The sequence below is a fragment of the Peromyscus eremicus genome, chromosome X (assembly GCF_949786415.1).
Source record: "Peromyscus eremicus chromosome X, PerEre_H2_v1, whole genome shotgun sequence".
Classification (NCBI taxonomy): domain Eukaryota; kingdom Metazoa; phylum Chordata; class Mammalia; order Rodentia; family Cricetidae; genus Peromyscus; species Peromyscus eremicus.
The window spans coordinates 82,249,826-82,274,871 of NC_081439.1; the positions used below are offsets into that span (position 1 = coordinate 82,249,826).

A 25,046-nucleotide genomic window follows, 5' to 3' on the forward strand; every position below is an offset into this window, starting at 1 on the left:
TCTATCGTTAGAACGAAATGAAAAACAGAAGATGGTACAAAGAGCACTGATTTATTTGAGATACTGGTATTCCTCTCAGGTGTTAGATCAGCACGACGGAGCCACATCCTGAACCACAAAGGTTTGTTTGATTTTTCTAAACAGGGTTCTCTGTGTAGTCCTGGCTAGCCTGGAACTCACTCTGTAAACTAGGATGGCCTCAACCTCACAGAATGATGCAACAGGAATTTCTTTCTTTTTTTGGGGGGGGGGGAGTGTTTCGGATTTCTCTGATTAGCTTTGGAGTCTGCTCAGAAACTTGCTCTGTAGACCAGGCTGGCCTCGAACTCACAGATATCCACCTGCCTCTGCCTCCCAAGTGTTGGGCACCACCACCACCAGACACAGCCAATACTCTTAACTGAGTATCCATTGGCGGGCTGGAGAGATGGGTCAGTGGTTGGGAACAGTGGCTGTTCTTCTGGTAGACCTGGGTTCAATTCCCAGCACCCACATGGCAGCTCACAACTGTCCCGTTTCCAATGAAAAAAGACTACTGACCTACCTCTCTTCAGTTCACTTTTTGCTAAATTCACAATGAAGATCAGGGTATAGGAAGGTTAAGTGAATCAGGGAAACGACCTTGCAGGGATGCTGCTTTGTAGGAAAATCTGGAATTAATCAAAAACCTTGTCTTTTATGTCAGAAAGTTTCCAAGGTTCTAACTGCCTAATCTTAGTGAATAATTGATGCTAGCCAAGACATTGCTTAATTAAAAAACAAAAACAAACAACAACAACAAACAAACAACTGTGGGCTGGAGAGATGGCTCAGAGGTTGAGGGTACTGGCTGCTCTTCCAAAGGTCCTGAGTCCAATACCCAGCAAGCACATGGTGGCTCACAACCATCTGTAATAGGATCTGATGCCCTCTTCTGGCCTGCAGCCATATATGCAGGCAGAACACTGTATACATAATAATAAATAAATCTTAAAAAAATAACCCCAAAAAACTGTATGTGGGGCAGTGGTGGCACATGCCTTTAATCCCAGCACTCAGGGAAACAGAGCCAGGCGGATCTCTGTGAGTTTGAGTCCAGCCTGGTCTACAGAGCGAGGTCCAGCACAGGAACCAATACTACACAGAGAAACCCGGTCTCAAAACAAACAAACAAACAAAGAAAGAAACAAAACCAACCAACGAACCAACCAAACAAAAAAACTTGGGCTCTTTGGAAGAGCAAACAGTGCTCTCTTTTCTTTTTCTTTTTTTTTTAATGGCTTTTCCAGACCGGTTTTCTCTGTGTAGCTTTGGAGTCTGTTGTGGAACCCGCTCTGTGGAACAGGCTGGCCTCGAACTCAGATCCACCTGCCTCTGCCTCCTAGTGCTAGGCACCACCACCTCCCGGCACAGCCAATACTCTTAATTGAGGCACCTTCTTCGGGCTAGAGAGATGGCTCAGTAGTTGGGAGCAGTGGCTGCTCTTCTGGTAGACCCGGGTTCAATTCCCAGCACCCACAGGGCAGCTCTCAACTGTCCCTTGGAAAAAGACTACCAGCCTGTTTCTCTCTAGTTCACTTTTTATGAAATTCACAGTGAAGATCAGGGTATAGGAAGCTTAAGGAAATCAGGGAAACGACCCTGCAGGGAGGCTGTTTAGTAGGAAAATCTGGAATTAATCAAAAGCTTTCTCTTTTATTTCAGGAAGTTTCCAAGGTTCTAACTGCCTACTCTTAGTGAATAATTGATGCTGGACAGGACATTGCTTAATTAAAAAAAAAAACAACTGCATGTGGGGCAGTGGTGGCACACACCTTTAATCAGAGCACAGGGGAGGCAGAGGCAGGTGGATCTCTGTGATTTCGAGTCCAGCCTGGTCTACAGATCAAGTTCCAGGACAGACTCCAAAGCTACACAGAGAAACCCTGCCTTGAAAAAAACGAAAAAATCTGCATTACTATTTTCAATATTAATATTATTGAAAAAATTAAAAGTGGACATGGCGATGCACACCTGTATTCTCTGCACTTGGCGAGTTCAAGGTCAGTTTGGTGTACATGAGACACTATGGAAAAAATACAATAAAATTTAGACATAATACATAGAAAAAATTCAGTAAAGACCGTCTAAGACAGTGGTTCTCAAGCTTCCTAATGCTGTGACCCTTTAGTACAGTCACTCGTGGTGACTTACAAGCATAAAATTATTTTTGTTGCTACTTCACAACTATAGTTTTGCTACTGTTATGAATCATAATGTAGATATCTGATATGCAGGACATCTGATTTGCAACCCCTGTAAATGGGTCCTTTGACCCTAAAGGGGTCAAGACCCACAGGTTGAGAACCATTGGTCTAAGCTGTTTACAGTAAACCTGTGGTTAATTCTCATGATCAATGATGCATTCCCACTAATCAATACAGAGAGGTGGGTGAATGGGATAGACAAAGAGTTATCTGGAAGTCTGTCTCTATCTGTCCATGTGTTTGTGATGTCCCCATCCTTGAGTGTGAGCTGGGAGCTAGGGGAGGCTTTGTACAGCCACTGAAGTTGGAATCATTCAAGCTTTTCCTTTGTGTCCTGGGTGCTGGCATGGGATGCTCCCAGGGGAAAGCTCAAGTTCTGATACTATTGTCAATTTTATTCATTTCTCATTTATGAAGTATAAATGCCTTCGAAATTGCCATTTCACTCATTTCCAGGAGTACCCTTCAGGGGCATTAAATGCATCCACATTATCCTGGAGATGGCCGTCAGTGAGAAGGACAAAGCCCTGGATTTAATCCTCAATAGCTATACACAAATAAACACAATCACATTGTTGTGAAATCCTCACCACCATTCTTCCCCAGTACTTATCTTACATCACTGGAATTCTGTACTCATTGATATAATTTCCTATTTTCCCTCCCACAGACACTGAAATCCATCATTCTACTCTCCATTTCATATGAATTTGGCTCCTGAGTACATAATAGAAGTGGAATCATAGTGTGTTTTTCCTTTGCTGTCTTGCTTCTTTTGCTTAGCATGTTTTCACAGGGTTTACCTGTGTAGTGGTGCATTTAGCAGAAATTCTTTAATTTTGAAGGCCAAATGACAGTCCATCCTGTGGATATGCCATACTTGTCTGTCCATGAACATGGGTGTTTCCATCATTTGACCATTATGGATAATGCTGCTATGACCATGAATGGGAAGCTACCCCATTTGAATCTCTGCTCTCATTTCTTTCAGTACATGCCTAGAAGGTGAATTACTGGATCATGGGTTAGTTCAATGTCTAATTTTTGAAGGGCTGCTCTACTGTTTTCTAAAGAGGCTGCATCATTTGTGTTTACATCGACAATACAAAGTGTCCCACTGTCTTCATATCTCCATCAACACATTTTGTTTTTATATAATAGCTATCTTAGTAGATGCTATACATTATGCATCTTAAAATAAACTGTTTGTTATTTTATGTAGGAGGGTTTAATGTTAATATTATTGAAAACATTAAAATGACATGGTGTTGCATGCCTGTCTTCTCAGCACTTGTTAGAGAGAGGCAGCAGGACCGGGAGTTCAAGATCAGTTTGGTCTCCGGGAGACATTGTGAGAAAGTAATCATTTTAATCCAGATACAGAAAACAGTTAAGGAAGTACTGTGGATGGCAGGAAAACAGTCAAAAGTTAGGTGACAAAATGGAATATTTGTAAACTATATGGAGTTTATATCTGCAGAATGTTCGGCAAACTGGCTTACTAAGAGATAGGTGAGTTCAAGCAATATTTGGAGCTGGGCTCAGAGATGCATATTTGTTATCTCAGCACTCAAGATGTGGAGGCAGGAGGATTCTGATTTCAAGGCCATCTTCAACAACATAGGCAGTTCAAGGCCACCCTGGGTTACAAGAGATCCTGTATTTAAAAGAGAACGCAATATTTTGTGCCTATTAGGCACTAGTCCTTTATAAATGTAATGTGAAGAGCTATGATGGTCAGTGAAATAGGCAGAATGTGAACGAGTAAGTATGCAGTGATTAGGATTTTGGATAATATGTATTTTAGCTAAGTGCTTTCCTTTGTATTTAACTGCACTCGGAAAGACACGTCTGAAGTGCACACATCTATTTTCAGGGGATATATCTGAGTCAGAGGGTGAGGGTCAGGCAGAGGAGACACACAGGGTTCAGTTTACACATACATTTCTTTTTGACTTTTTGGAAAACTTGTAATTAGGAAAACATGTTAAGATAGAAATATGGAGGTAGGAAGATGGTTAAGCAGCATGACATGAGTTTGGTCTCTGGAAACTTGAGGTTGGGATGTGGGTTTGGGAGGGTGTCTGTGAGACCACCACTGCCAGCAGAGTAATAGTGTGAGTGAGTGAGGCCAGAAGTCTGTTCTGTTCAACCTGACTAAGGAGGCACTGTTGATTCAAACACAGGTTCTATAAACTGACTGAGAAAAACAAGTTTACAATAAGAGTCTGGGGGAGGGTTTCGTGTGTTCTCGGCCACACAGACAGTGTAAAGGTAACCAGGCTATTAGCCAAGTCCATTCCCAGCCTGCTGGGCAGACAACAGGCTGTGCATTCCTTTGAAGGACAACCCCATGTGTTGTTTAACATTTGATTCCACTAGAGCTTATGTGGGAGCACAAAGATCTGGTCTCCTACAGCACCCATAGGGTGAAAGGAAGGAAGGGACTCATGCTGGTTGTTCTCTGACCTCTAAACTCATTCACTGAAGCATGGTTACATCAACGTCTACACCCCCGCCCCAAATAAATAAATAAATAATAAATAAATAAATAAATAAATAAATAAATAAATAAATGAATAAAATCATTTTAAAATGTAAAACTAAAAATGTAACTCAACTGACAAAAATCATGGACATCTATTTCATTTTGGAAGTGGTACATAATACATTGATTCGTTGAGCAAAGTATATTTAGATGAAAACAATTCTTTTGGTAGTGTATCTTCAGGTTTGTTTTCTGTCTCAAACTTCTTCCAAAATAATCATGCAGTTTTCTCTTCAGTTCAGGCAGGAAGTGAATATCTAGTTTGGGGCTTAGAGACAGTAAAAAATCGTGTGTTTAGATAATCGCTGCCATTGGGTTGTACATTCTAGAAAGATCTGGCTTATGTCAGGACTCTAAGCCCCACCTTTCCCCTTTCCTGTTTGAAAAGCTTCAGCATCAGAGCCTTTCAGAACTGCAATTTTGATTCTGACCACCAGATGGCAGATGTCTTCATTGTCCTTAATTAGAGTTAGAGCACATAGGATTTTGTGAGTGAGTGTGTGTGTGTGTGTGTGTGTGTGTGTATAATTCAAAGCAAATGTTTGGTTTTTTGAAATCTAATCACATCAGAAAGCATAGGGTTAAAACAAACAAAAACTTCAACATCCCTCCCCAAACCAAACCAAAACAATCCCCCCAAAAACCCAAAAAAAAAAACTCCCCAAAATTATATATATATTTTGGTAATAGAAGATGACGCAACAATGAATCCAAGTGGAATGGAGGAGCAGTGTTAGTTTCTAAACAAGCACACCTCACACTTTTTTATCTCAAAATATTTTGGTAGTGAGATGTATTGACAGGAAAAAGGCTTTACTGTAAACAAAAAGTCCAAGATTCCAATGACAGTCTTAAAGCTAATTAGCAGTGTTCTCAAATATGGACAGGCTGGTATAGTTCTGTGAAAGAGTCATATATGCTGCCCTAAAAGATCCCTGCCGAAAATCGAGTGTACTTAAATGGGTCTGAAGGAAGTAGGACTTTCATGATATGAAAAGTATTTCAGGATGTAGTATGATAGGGCTGCAAGAGCAATACCACCATTATCAGAAGTCACAGAAGAGCTTATTGCTGTACCTTGCATGAACAACAAACAGCAGCATTACAGGAAACACAACCACATGACCCACTGAACATCATTCCACAACAGTTTTACTCAGCAGAGAATAAGTCATACATCTTTTCTGTAAAAATTCCAAGTATTGGATGTGCAGCTTCACATTACATCACCATGTTTTGCCTTATTTTCCAAGTACAAAAACAATGTGGTGAAATAAGATGTCCACATTAAAAATAAAGCCTACAAAACAGTTCCAGTGCTAAGAAAGACTATTCATATAGCACATTGTGATCTCCAAGGTCCAAAATCTTTAAACAAAGTCCATGTATACATCTTGTTTATTTTTTCTTTGCCACACTAACTTTATTGAGGTGAAATCACAATTGAAGTTCTTCGGTCAGTAAGTGGACACAAATGTTTTCCCACACAGTTAAATAAAAACAGGAGGTCAAGTTGAATATGCCAAAATGATGTTGTTGGTATTTTACTCTTTTGGCTCTTTGGAGGCCCACCACCCAGCTCCCAAATAAATCACACACAGAGGTTTATTCTTAATTATAAATGCCCGGCCTTAGCTAGGCTTAGTTTCTAGCCAGCTTTCCTTAACTTCAGTTACCCCATCTATCTTTTGCCTCCGGAACTTCCCTGTTCTCTTGCTTCTGTAAACCTTACTCTTCCTCTGTGTCTTGCTGTGTAGCTGAGTGGATGACGCTGGAGTCCTTCTCCTGTTCTGGATCCTCCTTTTCAATTCCCTCTTCCCTGGTTTCTCCTTCTGTTTATTCTCTCTGCCTGCCAGCCCCAACTATCCTTTCTCCTGCCTCACCATTGGCTGCTCAGTTCTGTAGGAGACCATCAGGTGTGTTAGGCACAGTAACACAACTTCACAGAGTTAAACAAATGTGCAACAGAAACAAAGTAACACACCTGAAAATAATATTGTTCAACATGGTATCTTCAGCCAGATACTTTAGCGTTTTGAAGAAAATTAGAGAAGACTTTTCCTTGGTTGGTTTCCATAGCTTGATAGGCTCAAAAGAAAACAACACCAACACCAACAACAATATCCACTTCTTCAAAAACAAACAGCAGCACTGTATTCCACATGGGAATGGAGCATCCCTTCTCTGTTTTCTCTGACCTGACATCTGCCAAGGGAACCTACTTAGGGACATATTTAGATGAGAATGATTGCCCCATCCTGGAATCATCTGAGTTCTAGTGGCTGGCCTGCAGCCCCTTTTGTTGGTCTGCAGCAACTAGCATTAATTCCTGTTGGCACAGATGCTTCCTAGGGGAACAGCTCCTTAAGGATATCTCTTTCTGCTCTTCTTTACTTTAGCACTTAATGGTGTTGTTTGTTTTTGCTCTTTTGCGGGGCCTGGCATTCAGCTCCCAAATAAGTCACACACAGGGCTTATTCTTAATTATAAATGCCTGGCTTTAGCTTGACTTGTTTCTAGCCAGTTTTTCTTATCTCAAAGTATCCCATCACCCTTATGCCTCTGGGCTTTTCCCGTTCTCTTATTTCTGTAAATCTTACTCTTACTCTGTGGCTGGTTGGCTGGGTGACTAGTCCCTAGTGTCCTCTCTGTCTCTGTCTCTCTCTCGCCCACGCTCATTGATCTCTCCTCCCAGATTTCCCCTTCTTTTTATTCTCTCTGCCTGCCAACACCACCTATCCTTTCTCCTGCCTAACAATTGGCCATTCACTTCTTTATTAGACCATCATTTGTTTTAGACAGGCACAGTAACACAGCTTCACAGAATTAAACAAATGCACATAAACAAAAGTAACACACCTTAAGATAATATTTCCCCAAACACTCATTTTTTGCTAGGAACTGTTTGCTTGAAATGTCCTGTTAACCTGCTGACAACTGAGGCTCTGTTGCTTGAAGCCAGTATAGTTTCATGAGATATGATTCGATTGCATCCATATTTTCTATGTTCATTTGAAATGCATGCAAATTTTGTCACTCTCAGTATTACTGGTCTTTAATGACTGGTTCTTGGCATTTAATTAAAGGTATGGAATGGCACTTAGTAAATATGATACCTAGATGTCATGCTGGGAGTTAAGGCATACTGTGCCCAGTGTTTTGTATAATATTATGAATACAGACAGCTTCAATAAACAGAAAAGGGAGCCTAGAGAGATGGCTTAGCATTAAAGAGCACATACCTGCTCTCCCAGACAATCAGAGTTCAGTTCCCCGAATCCACATTTGGTGGCTGGCTCACAGCCACGTGCAAATCCAGGTCCAGGATCTAAATTCTCTGGCCTCCACTGACACCGATAGACACACATACACAACCCCACACATAGACACGCCACCCCCCATGATATCAAAACCAAACAAAAAATCCAAAAAGTGGATTATGAGAAAAACCACATGTAAGCTGATATGTATACACAATAGGTTTTTCTCAAGCTATATATAAAAATAAAATTGTGATTTTTTTCAGCAAAATGAATGGAACTGGAAATTGTTATGTCTGGTCTGGGCATCATGGCACATAACTTTAATTTTAGCACTTGGGAGGCAGAAGCAGGAGGATGTCTGTGAGTTCAAGGCCAGTCTGATCTACATAGAGAGTGAGTTCCAAGACAGCTAGGGCTACATAGAGAAACCCTGTGTCCCCTTCTGTCCCTATCCCCCAAAAAAAGTCTCAGGACAAAACCACATTTTCTCTAACATGTATATCTTAGATTTTAGTTTGTATGTGTGTGTGTGCCTGTCATGAAAGAAGAAAGGGGACTGTGGAAAGAGAAAAGGGGGGGCCTAAGAGAGGACTGAGGAGGAGAGAAGGCCCAAGAGATGGGTATATGGTGCTGGTTGGTCATCGCAAGAACACAATGTTAGTTTTTAGAGCTTTATTAGGAGGGAAAAATGGGTGTGGAGAAGGGGACCAGGCCTGGTGAGAGAGAAAGATGTTTGAGGGAGCAGAGCAGAGCAGAGAGAAAACAGAAAGAGGGGGTGGGGGTTCACATCCGGCTTTTTAAAGGTGGGGATTGCGTCAGCACCTGCTGCTGCTGTAAGCCATTAGAGCCAAGCTGCACATGTACAGAATCCTAACACCAAGAATACCTGCAACAGAAAAGCAGAAGGGGGTCACTGGGAACAGCAGCTGTAGGAGGAGAGCAAGGTCGGGAGTGGGGATGTGGGGGTGGGGGGACAAAGCCCAATAAATACAGAAGTATTCATGGACATGACATAAGGAAACTTGTTACTTTATCAGTTTTTTTCAAAGGATGGAATAAAAAGGCCAACAGGAAATGATGATGCAGGTGGAGGCTATCACTCAATAGTGTACTTGCCCAGAATGCATGAATCTATCGTTAGAACGAAATGAAAAACAGAAGATGGTACAAAGAGCACTGATTTATTTGAGATACTGGTATTCCTCTCAGGTGTTAGATCAGCACGACGGAGCCACATCCTGAACCACAAAGGTTTGTTTGATTTTTCTAAACAGGGTTCTCTGTGTAGTCCTGGCTAGCCTGGAACTCACTCTGTAAACTAGGATGGCCTCAACCTCACAGAATGATGCAACAGGAATTTCTTTCTTTTTTTTTGGGGGGGGGGAGTGTTTCGGATTTCTCTGATTAGCTTTGGAGTCTGCTCAGAAACTTGCTCTGTAGACCAGGCTGGCCTCGAACTCACAGATATCCACCTGCCTCTGCCTCCCAAGTGTTGGGCACCACCACCACCAGACACAGCCAATACTCTTAACTGAGTATCCATTGGCGGGCTGGAGAGATGGGTCAGTGGTTGGGAACAGTGGCTGTTCTTCTGGTAGACCTGGGTTCAATTCCCAGCACCCACATGGCAGCTCACAACTGTCCCGTTTCCAATGAAAAAAGACTACTGACCTACCTCTCTTCAGTTCACTTTTTGCTAAATTCACAATGAAGATCAGGGTATAGGAAGGTTAAGTGAATCAGGGAAACGACCTTGCAGGGATGCTGCTTTGTAGGAAAATCTGGAATTAATCAAAAACCTTGTCTTTTATGTCAGAAAGTTTCCAAGGTTCTAACTGCCTAATCTTAGTGAATAATTGATGCTAGCCAAGACATTGCTTAATTAAAAAACAAAAACAAACAACAACAACAAACAAACAACTGTGGGCTGGAGAGATGGCTCAGAGGTTGAGGGTACTGGCTGCTCTTCCAAAGGTCCTGAGTCCAATACCCAGCAAGCACATGGTGGCTCACAACCATCTGTAATAGGATCTGATGCCCTCTTCTGGCCTGCAGCCATATATGCAGGCAGAACACTGTATACATAATAATAAATAAATCTTAAAAAAATAACCCCAAAAAACTGTATGTGGGGCAGTGGTGGCACATGCCTTTAATCCCAGCACTCAGGGAAACAGAGCCAGGCGGATCTCTGTGAGTTTGAGTCCAGCCTGGTCTACAGAGCGAGGTCCAGCACAGGAACCAATACTACACAGAGAAACCCGGTCTCAAAACAAACAAACAAACAAAGAAAGAAACAAAACCAACCAACGAACCAACCAAACAAAAAAACTTGGGCTCTTTGGAAGAGCAAACAGTGCTCTCTTTTCTTTTTCTTTTTTTTTTAATGGCTTTTCCAGACCGGTTTTCTCTGTGTAGCTTTGGAGTCTGTTGTGGAACCCGCTCTGTGGAACAGGCTGGCCTCGAACTCAGATCCACCTGCCTCTGCCTCCTAGTGCTAGGCACCACCACCTCCCGGCACAGCCAATACTCTTAATTGAGGCACCTTCTTCGGGCTAGAGAGATGGCTCAGTAGTTGGGAGCAGTGGCTGCTCTTCTGGTAGACCCGGGTTCAATTCCCAGCACCCACAGGGCAGCTCTCAACTGTCCCTTGGAAAAAGACTACCAGCCTGTTTCTCTCTAGTTCACTTTTTATGAAATTCACAGTGAAGATCAGGGTATAGGAAGCTTAAGGAAATCAGGGAAACGACCCTGCAGGGAGGCTGTTTAGTAGGAAAATCTGGAATTAATCAAAAGCTTTCTCTTTTATTTCAGGAAGTTTCCAAGGTTCTAACTGCCTACTCTTAGTGAATAATTGATGCTGGACAGGACATTGCTTAATTAAAAAAAAAAACAACTGCATGTGGGGCAGTGGTGGCACACACCTTTAATCAGAGCACAGGGGAGGCAGAGGCAGGTGGATCTCTGTGATTTCGAGTCCAGCCTGGTCTACAGATCAAGTTCCAGGACAGACTCCAAAGCTACACAGAGAAACCCTGCCTTGAAAAAAACGAAAAAATCTGCATTACTATTTTCAATATTAATATTATTGAAAAAATTAAAAGTGGACATGGCGATGCACACCTGTATTCTCTGCACTTGGCGAGTTCAAGGTCAGTTTGGTGTACATGAGACACTATGGAAAAAATACAATAAAATTTAGACATAATACATAGAAAAAATTCAGTAAAGACCGTCTAAGACAGTGGTTCTCAAGCTTCCTAATGCTGTGACCCTTTAGTACAGTCACTCGTGGTGACTTACAAGCATAAAATTATTTTTGTTGCTACTTCACAACTATAGTTTTGCTACTGTTATGAATCATAATGTAGATATCTGATATGCAGGACATCTGATTTGCAACCCCTGTAAATGGGTCCTTTGACCCTAAAGGGGTCAAGACCCACAGGTTGAGAACCATTGGTCTAAGCTGTTTACAGTAAACCTGTGGTTAATTCTCATGATCAATGATGCATTCCCACTAATCAATACAGAGAGGTGGGTGAATGGGATAGACAAAGAGTTATCTGGAAGTCTGTCTCTATCTGTCCATGTGTTTGTGATGTCCCCATCCTTGAGTGTGAGCTGGGAGCTAGGGGAGGCTTTGTACAGCCACTGAAGTTGGAATCATTCAAGCTTTTCCTTTGTGTCCTGGGTGCTGGCATGGGATGCTCCCAGGGGAAAGCTCAAGTTCTGATACTATTGTCAATTTTATTCATTTCTCATTTATGAAGTATAAATGCCTTCGAAATTGCCATTTCACTCATTTCCAGGAGTACCCTTCAGGGGCATTAAATGCATCCACATTATCCTGGAGATGGCCGTCAGTGAGAAGGACAAAGCCCTGGATTTAATCCTCAATAGCTATACACAAATAAACACAATCACATTGTTGTGAAATCCTCACCACCATTCTTCCCCAGTACTTATCTTACATCACTGGAATTCTGTACTCATTGATATAATTTCCTATTTTCCCTCCCACAGACACTGAAATCCATCATTCTACTCTCCATTTCATATGAATTTGGCTCCTGAGTACATAATAGAAGTGGAATCATAGTGTGTTTTTCCTTTGCTGTCTTGCTTCTTTTGCTTAGCATGTTTTCACAGGGTTTACCTGTGTAGTGGTGCATTTAGCAGAAATTCTTTAATTTTGAAGGCCAAATGACAGTCCATCCTGTGGATATGCCATACTTGTCTGTCCATGAACATGGGTGTTTCCATCATTTGACCATTATGGATAATGCTGCTATGACCATGAATGGGAAGCTACCCCATTTGAATCTCTGCTCTCATTTCTTTCAGTACATGCCTAGAAGGTGAATTACTGGATCATGGGTTAGTTCAATGTCTAATTTTTGAAGGGCTGCTCTACTGTTTTCTAAAGAGGCTGCATCATTTGTGTTTACATCGACAATACAAAGTGTCCCACTGTCTTCATATCTCCATCAACACATTTTGTTTTTATATAATAGCTATCTTAGTAGATGCTATACATTATGCATCTTAAAATAAACTGTTTGTTATTTTATGTAGGAGGGTTTAATGTTAATATTATTGAAAACATTAAAATGACATGGTGTTGCATGCCTGTCTTCTCAGCACTTGTTAGAGAGAGGCAGCAGGACCGGGAGTTCAAGATCAGTTTGGTCTCCGGGAGACATTGTGAGAAAGTAATCATTTTAATCCAGATACAGAAAACAGTTAAGGAAGTACTGTGGATGGCAGGAAAACAGTCAAAAGTTAGGTGACAAAATGGAATATTTGTAAACTATATGGAGTTTATATCTGCAGAATGTTCGGCAAACTGGCTTACTAAGAGATAGGTGAGTTCAAGCAATATTTGGAGCTGGGCTCAGAGATGCATATTTGTTATCTCAGCACTCAAGATGTGGAGGCAGGAGGATTCTGATTTCAAGGCCATCTTCAACAACATAGGCAGTTCAAGGCCACCCTGGGTTACAAGAGATCCTGTATTTAAAAGAGAACGCAATATTTTGTGCCTATTAGGCACTAGTCCTTTATAAATGTAATGTGAAGAGCTATGATGGTCAGTGAAATAGGCAGAATGTGAACGAGTAAGTATGCAGTGATTAGGATTTTGGATAATATGTATTTTAGCTAAGTGCTTTCCTTTGTATTTAACTGCACTCGGAAAGACACGTCTGAAGTGCACACATCTATTTTCAGGGGATATATCTGAGTCAGAGGGTGAGGGTCAGGCAGAGGAGACACACAGGGTTCAGTTTACACATACATTTCTTTTTGACTTTTTGGAAAACTTGTAATTAGGAAAACATGTTAAGATAGAAATATGGAGGTAGGAAGATGGTTAAGCAGCATGACATGAGTTTGGTCTCTGGAAACTTGAGGTTGGGATGTGGGTTTGGGAGGGTGTCTGTGAGACCACCACTGCCAGCAGAGTAATAGTGTGAGTGAGTGAGGCCAGAAGTCTGTTCTGTTCAACCTGACTAAGGAGGCACTGTTGATTCAAACACAGGTTCTATAAACTGACTGAGAAAAACAAGTTTACAATAAGAGTCTGGGGGAGGGTTTCGTGTGTTCTCGGCCACACAGACAGTGTAAAGGTAACCAGGCTATTAGCCAAGTCCATTCCCAGCCTGCTGGGCAGACAACAGGCTGTGCATTCCTTTGAAGGACAACCCCATGTGTTGTTTAACATTTGATTCCACTAGAGCTTATGTGGGAGCACAAAGATCTGGTCTCCTACAGCACCCATAGGGTGAAAGGAAGGAAGGGACTCATGCTGGTTGTTCTCTGACCTCTAAACTCATTCACTGAAGCATGGTTACATCAACGTCTACACCCCCGCCCCAAATAAATAAATAAATAATAAATAAATAAATAAATAAATAAATAAATAAATAAATAAATAAATGAATAAAATCATTTTAAAATGTAAAACTAAAAATGTAACTCAACTGACAAAAATCATGGACATCTATTTCATTTTGGAAGTGGTACATAATACATTGATTCGTTGAGCAAAGTATATTTAGATGAAAACAATTCTTTTGGTAGTGTATCTTCAGGTTTGTTTTCTGTCTCAAACTTCTTCCAAAATAATCATGCAGTTTTCTCTTCAGTTCAGGCAGGAAGTGAATATCTAGTTTGGGGCTTAGAGACAGTAAAAAATCGTGTGTTTAGATAATCGCTGCCATTGGGTTGTACATTCTAGAAAGATCTGGCTTATGTCAGGACTCTAAGCCCCACCTTTCCCCTTTCCTGTTTGAAAAGCTTCAGCATCAGAGCCTTTCAGAACTGCAATTTTGATTCTGACCACCAGATGGCAGATGTCTTCATTGTCCTTAATTAGAGTTAGAGCACATAGGATTTTGTGAGTGAGTGTGTGTGTGTGTGTGTGTGTGTGTATAATTCAAAGCAAATGTTTGGTTTTTTGAAATCTAATCACATCAGAAAGCATAGGGTTAAAACAAACAAAAACTTCAACATCCCTCCCCAAACCAAACCAAAACAATCCCCCCAAAAACCCAAAAAAAAAAACTCCCCAAAATTATATATATATTTTGGTAATAGAAGATGACGCAACAATGAATCCAAGTGGAATGGAGGAGCAGTGTTAGTTTCTAAACAAGCACACCTCACACTTTTTTATCTCAAAATATTTTGGTAGTGAGATGTATTGACAGGAAAAAGGCTTTACTGTAAACAAAAAGTCCAAGATTCCAATGACAGTCTTAAAGCTAATTAGCAGTGTTCTCAAATATGGACAGGCTGGTATAGTTCTGTGAAAGAGTCATATATGCTGCCCTAAAAGATCCCTGCCGAAAATCGAGTGTACTTAAATGGGTCTGAAGGAAGTAGGACTTTCATGATATGAAAAGTATTTCAGGATGTAGTATGATAGGGCTGCAAGAGCAATACCACCATTATCAGAAGTCACAGAAGAGCTTATTGCTGTACCTTGCATGAACAACAAACAGCAGCATTACAGGAAACACAACCACATGACCCACTGAACATCATTCCACAACAGTTTTACTCAGCAGAGAATAAGTCATACATCTTTTCTGTAAAAATTCCAAGTATTGGATGTGCAGCTTCACATTACATCACCATGTTTTGCCTTATTTTCCAAGTACAAAAACAATGTGGTGAAATAAGATGTCCACATTAAAAATAAAGCCTACAAAACAGTTCCAGTGCTAAGAAAGACTATTCATATAGCACATTGTGATCTCCAAGGTCCAAAATCTTTAAACAAAGTCCATGTATACATCTTGTTTATTTTTTCTTTGCCACACTAACTTTATTGAGGTGAAATCACAATTGAAGTTCTTCGGTCAGTAAGTGGACACAAATGTTTTCCCACACAGTTAAATAAAAACAGGAGGTCAAGTTGAATATGCCAAAATGATGTTGTTGGTATTTTACTCTTTTGGCTCTTTGGAGGCCCACCACCCAGCTCCCAAATAAATCACACACAGAGGTTTATTCTTAATTATAAATGCCCGGCCTTAGCTAGGCTTAGTTTCTAGCCAGCTTTCCTTAACTTCAGTTACCCCATCTATCTTTTGCCTCCGGAACTTCCCTGTTCTCTTGCTTCTGTAAACCTTACTCTTCCTCTGTGTCTTGCTGTGTAGCTGAGTGGATGACGCTGGAGTCCTTCTCCTGTTCTGGATCCTCCTTTTCAATTCCCTCTTCCCTGGTTTCTCCTTCTGTTTATTCTCTCTGCCTGCCAGCCCCAACTATCCTTTCTCCTGCCTCACCATTGGCTGCTCAGTTCTGTAGGAGACCATCAGGTGTGTTAGGCACAGTAACACAACTTCACAGAGTTAAACAAATGTGTAACAGAAACAAAGTAACACACCTGAAAATAATATTGTTCAACATGGTATCTTCAGCCAGATACTTTAGCGTTTTGAAGAAAATTAGAGAAGACTTTTCCTTGGTTGGTTTCCATAGCTTGATAGGCTCAAAAGAAAACAACACCAACACCAACAACAATATCCACTTCTTCAAAAACAAACAGCAGCACTGTATTCCACATGGGAATGGAGCATCCCTTCTCTGTTTTCTCTGACCTGACATCTGCCAAGGGAACCTACTTAGGGACATATTTAGATGAGAATGATTGCCCCATCCTGGAATCATCTGAGTTCTAGTGGCTGGCCTGCAGCCCCTTTTGTTGGTCTGCAGCAACTAGCATTAATTCCTGTTGGCACAGATGCTTCCTAGGGGAACAGCTCCTTAAGGATATCTCTTTCTGCTCTTCTTTACTTTAGCACTTAATGGTGTTGTTTGTTTTTGCTCTTTTGCGGGGCCTGGCATTCAGCTCCCAAATAAGTCACACACAGGGCTTATTCTTAATTATAAATGCCTGGCTTTAGCTTGACTTGTTTCTAGCCAGTTTTTCTTATCTCAAAGTATCCCATCACCCTTATGCCTCTGGGCTTTTCCCGTTCTCTTATTTCTGTAAATCTTACTCTTACTCTGTGGCTGGTTGGCTGGGTGACTAGTCCCTAGTGTCCTCTCTGTCTCTGTCTCTCTCTCGCCCACGCTCATTGATCTCTCCTCCCAGATTTCCCCTTCTTTTTATTCTCTCTGCCTGCCAACACCACCTATCCTTTCTCCTGCCTAACAATTGGCCATTCACTTCTTTATTAGACCATCATTTGTTTTAGACAGGCACAGTAACACAGCTTCACAGAATTAAACAAATGCACATAAACAAAAGTAACACACCTTAAGATAATATTTCCCCAAACACTCATTTTTTCCTAGGAACTGTTTGCTTGAAATGTCCTGTTAACCTGCTGACAACTGAGGCTCTGTTGCTTGAAGCCAGTATAGTTTCATGAGATATGATTCGATTGCATCCATATTTTCTATGTTCATTTGAAATGCATGCAAATTTTGTCACTCTCAGTATTACTGGTCTTTAATGACTGGTTCTTGGCATTTAATTAAAGGTATGGAATGGCACTTAGTAAATATGATACCTAGATGTCATGCTGGGAGTTAAGGCATACTGTGCCCAGTGTTTTGTATAATATTATGAATACAGACAGCTTCAATAAACAGAAAAGGGAGCCTAGAGAGATGGCTTAGCATTAAAGAGCACATACCTGCTCTCCCAGACAATCAGAGTTCAGTTCCCCGAATCCACATTTGGTGGCTGGCTCACAGCCACGTGCAAATCCAGGTCCAGGATCTAAATTCTCTGGCCTCCACTGACACCGATAGACACACATACACAACCCCACACATAGACACGCCACCCCCCATGATATCAAAACCAAACAAAAAATCCAAAAAGTGGATTATGAGAAAAACCACATGTAAGCTGATATGTATACACAATAGGTTTTTCTCAAGCTATATATAAAAATAAAATTGTGATTTTTTTCAGCAAAATGAATGGAACTGGAAATTGTTATGTCTGGTCTGGGCATCATGGCACATAACTTTAATTTTAGCACTTGGGAGGCAGAAGCAGGAGGATGTCTGTGAGTTCAAGGCCAGTCTGATCTACATAGAGAGTGAGTTCCAAGACAGCTAGGGCTACATAGAGAAACCCTGTGTCCCCTTCTGTCCCTATCCCCCAAAAAAAGTCTCAGGACAAAACCACATTTTCTCTAACATGTATATCTTAGATTTTAGTTTGTATGTGTGTGTGTGCCTGTCATGAAAGAAGAAAGGGGACTGTGGAAAGAGAAAAGGGGGGCCTAAGAGAGGACTGAGGAGGAGAGAAGGCCCAAGAGATGGGTATATGGTGCTGGTTGGTCATCGCAAGAACACAATGTTAGTTTTTAGAGCTTTATTAGGAGGGAAAAATGGGTGTGGAGAAGGGGACCAGGCCTGGTGAGAGAGAAAGATGTTTGAGGGAGCAGAGCAGAGCAGAGAGAAAACAGAAAGAGGGGGTGGGGGTTCACATCCGGCTTTTTAAAGGTGGGGATTGCGTCAGCACCTGCTGCTGCTGTAAGCCATTAGAGCCAAGCTGCACATGTACAGAATCCTAACACCAAGAATACCTGCAACAGAAAAGCAGAAGGGGGTCACTGGGAACAGCAGCTGTAGGAGGAGAGCAAGGTCGGGAGTGGGGATGTGGGGGTGGGGGGACAAAGCCCAATAAATACAGAAGTATTCATGGACATGACATAAGGAAACTTGTTACTTTATCAGTTTTTTTCAAAGGATGGAATAAAAAGGCCAACAGGAAATGATGATGCAGGTGGAGGCTATCACTCAATAGTGTACTTGCCCAGAATGCATGAATCTATCGTTAGAACGAAATGAAAAACAGAAGATGGTACAAAGAGCACTGATTTATTTGAGATACTGGTATTCCTCTCAGGTGTTAGATCAGCACGACGGAGCCACATCCTGAACCACAAAGGTTTGTTTGATTTTTCTAAACAGGGTTCTCTGTGTAGTCCTGGCTAGCCTGGAACTCACTCTGTAAACTAGGATGGCCTCAACCTCACAGAATGATGCAACAGGAATTTCTTTCTTTTTTTGGGGGGGGGGAGTGTTTCGGATTTCTCTGATTAGCTTTGGAGTCTGCTCAGAAACTTGCTCTGTAGACCAGGCTGGCCTCGAACTCACAGATATCCACCTGCCTCTGCCTCCCAAGTGTTGGGCACCACCACCACCAGACACAGCCAATACTCTTAACTGAGTATCCATTGGCGGGCTGGAGAGATGGGTCAGTGGTTGGGAACAGTGGCTGTTCTTCTGGTAGACCTGGGTTCAATTCCCAGCACCCACATGGCAGCTCACAACTGTCCCGTTTCCAATGAAAAAAGACTACTGACCTACCTCTCTTCAGTTCACTTTTTGCTAAATTCACAATGAAGATCAGGGTATAGGAAGGTTAAGTGAATCAGGGAAACGACCTTGCAGGGATGCTGCTTTGTAGGAAAATCTGGAATTAATCAAAAACCTTGTCTTTTATGTCAGAAAGTTTCCAAGGTTCTAACTGCCTAATCTTAGTGAATAATTGATGCTAGCCAAGACATTGCTTAATTAAAAAACAAAAACAAACAACAACAACAAACAAACAACTGTGGGCTGGAGAGATGGCTCAGAGGTTGAGGGTACTGGCTGCTCTTCCAAAGGTCCTGAGTCCAATACCCAGCAAGCACATGGTGGCTCACAACCATCTGTAATAGGATCTGATGCCCTCTTCTGGCCTGCAGCCATATATGCAGGCAGAACACTGTATACATAATAATAAATAAATCTTAAAAAAATAACCCCAAAAAACTGTATGTGGGGCAGTGGTGGCACATGCCTTTAATCCCAGCACTCAGGGAAACAGAGCCAGGCGGATCTCTGTGAGTTTGAGTCCAGCCTGGTCTACAGAGCGAGGTCCAGCACAGGAACCAATACTACACAGAGAAACCCGGTCTCAAAACAAACAAACAAACAAAGAAAGAAACAAAACCAACCAACGAACCAACCAAACAAAAAAACTTGGGCTCTTTGGAAGAGCAAACAGTGCTCTCTTTTCTTTTTCTTTTTTTTTTAATGGCTTTTCCAGACCGGTTTTCTCTGTGTAGCTTTGGAGTCTGTTGTGGAACTCGCTCTGTGGAACAGGCTGGCCTCGAACTCAGATCCACCTGCCTCTGCCTCCTAGTGCTAGGCACCACCACCTCCCGGCACAGCCAATACTCTTAATTGAGGCACCTTCTTCGGGCTAGAGAGATGGCTCAGTAGTTGGGAGCAGTGGCTGCTCTTCTGGTAGACCCGGGTTCAATTCCCAGCACCCACAGGGCAGCTCTCAACTGTCCCTTGGAAAAAGACTACCAGCCTGTTTCTCTCTAGTTCACTTTTTATGAAATTCACAGTGAAGATCAGGGTATAGGAAGCTTAAGGAAATCAGGGAAACGACCCTGCAGGGAGGCTGTTTAGTAGGAAAATCTGGAATTAATCAAAAGCTTTCTCTTTTATTTCAGGAAGTTTCCAAGGTTCTAACTGCCTACTCTTAGTGAATAATTGATGCTGGACAGGACATTGCTTAATTAAAAAAAAAAAACAACTGCATGTGGGGCAGTGGTGGCACACACCTTTAATCAGAGCACAGGGGAGGCAGAGGCAGGTGGATCTCTGTGATTTCGAGTCCAGCCTGGTCTACAGATCAAGTTCCAGGACAGACTCCAAAGCTACACAGAGAAACCCTGCCTTGAAAAAAACGAAAAAATCTGCATTACTATTTTCAATATTAATATTATTGAAAAAATTAAAAGTGGACATGGCGATGCACACCTGTATTCTCTGCACTTGGCGAGTTCAAGGTCAGTTTGGTGTACATGAGACACTATGGAAAAAATACAATAAAATTTAGACATAATACATAGAAAAAATTCAGTAAAGACCGTCTAAGACAGTGGTTCTCAAGCTTCCTAATGCTGTGACCCTTTAGTACAGTCACTCGTGGTGACTTACAAGCATAAAATTATTTTTGTTGCTACTTCACAACTATAGTTTTGCTACTGTTATGAATCATAATGTAGATATCTGATATGCAGGACATCTGATTTGCAACCCCTGTAAATGGGTCCTTTGACCCTAAAGGGGTCAAGACCCACAGGTTGAGAACCATTGGTCTAAGCTGTTTACAGTAAACCTGTGGTTAATTCTCATGATCAATGATGCATTCCCACTAATCAATACAGAGAGGTGGGTGAATGGGATAGACAAAGAGTTATCTGGAAGTCTGTCTCTATCTGTCCATGTGTTTGTGATGTCCCCATCCTTGAGTGTGAGCTGGGAGCTAGGGGAGGCTTTGTACAGCCACTGAAGTTGGAATCATTCAAGCTTTTCCTTTGTGTCCTGGGTGCTGGCATGGGATGCTCCCAGGGGAAAGCTCAAGTTCTGATACTATTGTCAATTTTATTCATTTCTCATTTATGAAGTATAAATGCCTTCGAAATTGCCATTTCACTCATTTCCAGGAGTACCCTTCAGGGGCATTAAATGCATCCACATTATCCTGGAGATGGCCGTCAGTGAGAAGGACAAAGCCCTGGATTTAATCCTCAATAGCTATACACAAATAAACACAATCACATTGTTGTGAAATCCTCACCACCATTCTTCCCCAGTACTTATCTTACATCACTGGAATTCTGTACTCATTGATATAATTTCCTATTTTCCCTCCCACAGACACTGAAATCCATCATTCTACTCTCCATTTCATATGAATTTGGCTCCTGAGTACATAATAGAAGTGGAATCATAGTGTGTTTTTCCTTTGCTGTCTTGCTTCTTTTGCTTAGCATGTTTTCACAGGGTTTACCTGTGTAGTGGTGCATTTAGCAGAAATTCTTTAATTTTGAAGGCCAAATGACAGTCCATCCTGTGGATATGCCATACTTGTCTGTCCATGAACATGGGTGTTTCCATCATTTGACCATTATGGATAATGCTGCTATGACCATGAATGGGAAGCTACCCCATTTGAATCTCTGCTCTCATTTCTTTCAGTACATGCCTAGAAGGTGAATTACTGGATCATGGGTTAGTTCAATGTCTAATTTTTGAAGGGCTGCTCTACTGTTTTCTAAAGAGGCTGCATCATTTGTGTTTACATCGACAATACAAAGTGTCCCACTGTCTTCATATCTCCATCAACACATTTTGTTTTTATATAATAGCTATCTTAGTAGATGCTATACATTATGCATCTTAAAATAAACTGTTTGTTATTTTATGTAGGAGGGTTTAATGTTAATATTATTGAAAACATTAAAATGACATGGTGTTGCATGCCTGTCTTCTCAGCACTTGTTAGAGAGAGGCAGCAGGACCGGGAGTTCAAGATCAGTTTGGTCTCCGGGAGACATTGTGAGAAAGTAATCATTTTAATCCAGATACAGAAAACAGTTAAGGAAGTACTGTGGATGGCAGGAAAACAGTCAAAAGTTAGGTGACAAAATGGAATATTTGTAAACTATATGGAGTTTATATCTGCAGAATGTTCGGCAAACTGGCTTACTAAGAGATAGGTGAGTTCAAGCAATATTTGGAGCTGGGCTCAGAGATGCATATTTGTTATCTCAGCACTCAAGATGTGGAGGCAGGAGGATTCTGATTTCAAGGCCATCTTCAACAACATAGGCAGTTCAAGGCCACCCTGGGTTACAAGAGATCCTGTATTTAAAAGAGAACGCAATATTTTGTGCCTATTAGGCACTAGTCCTTTATAAATGTAATGTGAAGAGCTATGATGGTCAGTGAAATAGGCAGAATGTGAACGAGTAAGTATGCAGTGATTAGGATTTTGGATAATATGTATTTTAGCTAAGTGCTTTCCTTTGTATTTAACTGCACTCGGAAAGACACGTCTGAAGTGCACACATCTATTTTCAGGGGATATATCTGAGTCAGAGGGTGAGGGTCAGGCAGAGGAGACACACAGGGTTCAGTTTACACATACATTTCTTTTTGACTTTTTGGAAAACTTGTAATTAGGAAAACATGTTAAGATAGAAATATGGAGGTAGGAAGATGGTTAAGCAGCATGACATGAGTTTGGTCTCTGGAAACTTGAGGTTGGGATGTGGGTTTGGGAGGGTGTCTGTGAGACCACCACTGCCAGCAGAGTAATAGTGTGAGTGAGTGAGGCCAGAAGTCTGTTCTGTTCAACCTGACTAAGGAGGCACTGTTGATTCAAACACAGGTTCTATAAACTGACTGAGAAAAACAAGTTTACAATAAGAGTCTGGGGGAGGGTTTCGTGTGTTCTCGGCCACACAGACAGTGTAAAGGTAACCAGGCTATTAGCCAAGTCCATTCCCAGCCTGCTGGGCAGACAACAGGCTGTGCATTCCTTTGAAGGACAACCCCATGTGTTGTTTAACATTTGATTCCACTAGAGCTTATGTGGGAGCACAAAGATCTGGTCTCCTACAGCACCCATAGGGTGAAAGGAAGGAAGGGACTCATGCTGGTTGTTCTCTGACCTCTAAACTCATTCACTGAAGCATGGTTACATCAACGTCTACACCCCCGCCCCAAATAAATAAATAAATAAATAATAAATAAATAAATAAATAAATAAATAAATAAATAAATAAATGAATAAAATCATTTTAAAATGTAAAACTAAAAATGTAACTCAACTGACAAAAATCATGGACATCTATTTCATTTTGGAAGTGGTACATAATACATTGATTCGTTGAGCAAAGTATATTTAGATGAAAACAATTCTTTTGGTAGTGTATCTTCAGGTTTGTTTTCTGTCTCAAACTTCTTCCAAAATAATCATGCAGTTTTCTCTTCAGTTCAGGCAGGAAGTGAATATCTAGTTTGGGGCTTAGAGACAGTAAAAAATCGTGTGTTTAGATAATCGCTGCCATTGGGTTGTACATTCTAGAAAGATCTGGCTTATGTCAGGACTCTAAGCCCCACCTTTCCCCTTTCCTGTTTGAAAAGCTTCAGCATCAGAGCCTTTCAGAACTGCAATTTTGATTCTGACCACCAGATGGCAGATGTCTTCATTGTCCTTAATTAGAGTTAGAGCACATAGGATTTTGTGAGTGAGTGTGTGTGTGTGTGTGTGTGTGTGTATAATTCAAAGCAAATGTTTGGTTTTTTGAAATCTAATCACATCAGAAAGCATAGGGTTAAAACAAACAAAAACTTCAACATCCCTCCCCAAACCAAACCAAAACAATCCCCCCAAAAACCCAAAAAAAAAAACTCCCCAAAATTATATATATATTTTGGTAATAGAAGATGACGCAACAATGAATCCAAGTGGAATGGAGGAGCAGTGTTAGTTTCTAAACAAGCACACCTCACACTTTTTTATCTCAAAATATTTTGGTAGTGAGATGTATTGACAGGAAAAAGGCTTTACTGTAAACAAAAAGTCCAAGATTCCAATGACAGTCTTAAAGCTAATTAGCAGTGTTCTCAAATATGGACAGGCTGGTATAGTTCTGTGAAAGAGTCATATATGCTGCCCTAAAAGATCCCTGCCGAAAATCGAGTGTACTTAAATGGGTCTGAAGGCAGTAGGACTTTCATGATATGAAAAGTATTTCAGGATGTAGTGTGATAGGGCTGCAAGAGCAATACCACCATTATCAGAAGTCACAGAAGAGCTTATTGCTGTACCTTGCATGAACAACAAACAGCAGCATTACAGGAAACACAACCACATGACCCACTGAACATCATTCCACAACAGTTTTACTCAGCAGAGAATAAGTCATACATCTTTTCTGTAAAAATTCCAAGTATTGGATGTGCAGCTTCACATTACATCACCATGTTTTGCCTTATTTTCCAAGTACAAAAACAATGTGGTGAAATAAGATGTCCACATTAAAAATAAAGCCTACAAAACAGTTCCAGTGCTAAGAAAGACTATTCATATAGCACATTGTGATCTCCAAGGTCCAAAATCTTTAAACAAAGTCCATGTATACATCTTGTTTATTTTTTCTTTGCCACACTAACTTTATTGAGGTGAAATCACAATTGAAGTTCTTCGGTCAGTAAGTGGACACAAATGTTTTCCCACACAGTTAAATAAAAACAGGAGGTCAAGTTGAATATGCCAAAATGATGTTGTTGGTATTTTACTCTTTTGGCTCTTTGGAGGCCCACCACCCAGCTCCCAAATAAATCACACACAGAGGTTTATTCTTAATTATAAATGCCCGGCCTTAGCTAGGCTTAGTTTCTAGCCAGCTTTCCTTAACTTCAGTTACCCCATCTATCTTTTGCCTCCGGAACTTCCCTGTTCTCTTGCTTCTGTAAACCTTACTCTTCCTCTGTGTCTTGCTGTGTAGCTGAGTGGATGACGCTGGAGTCCTTCTCCTGTTCTGGATCCTCCTTTTCAATTCCCTCTTCCCTGGTTTCTCCTTCTGTTTATTCTCTCTGCCTGCCAGCCCCAACTATCCTTTCTCCTGCCTCACCATTGGCTGCTCAGTTCTGTAGGAGACCATCAGGTGTGTTAGGCAC

The 25,046-nt window shown here is 41.2% G+C and overlaps 2 pseudogenes; both read right to left on the reverse strand.

The window, feature by feature from the left end:
* Positions 1-6,787: 6,787 nt before the first annotated feature.
* Positions 6,788-15,859, reverse strand: LOC131900103 (lamina-associated polypeptide 2-like; annotated as a pseudogene).
* Positions 15,860-15,960: 101 nt separating this feature from the next.
* Positions 15,961-25,030, reverse strand: LOC131900104 (lamina-associated polypeptide 2-like; annotated as a pseudogene).
* Positions 25,031-25,046: the final 16 nt, after the last annotated feature.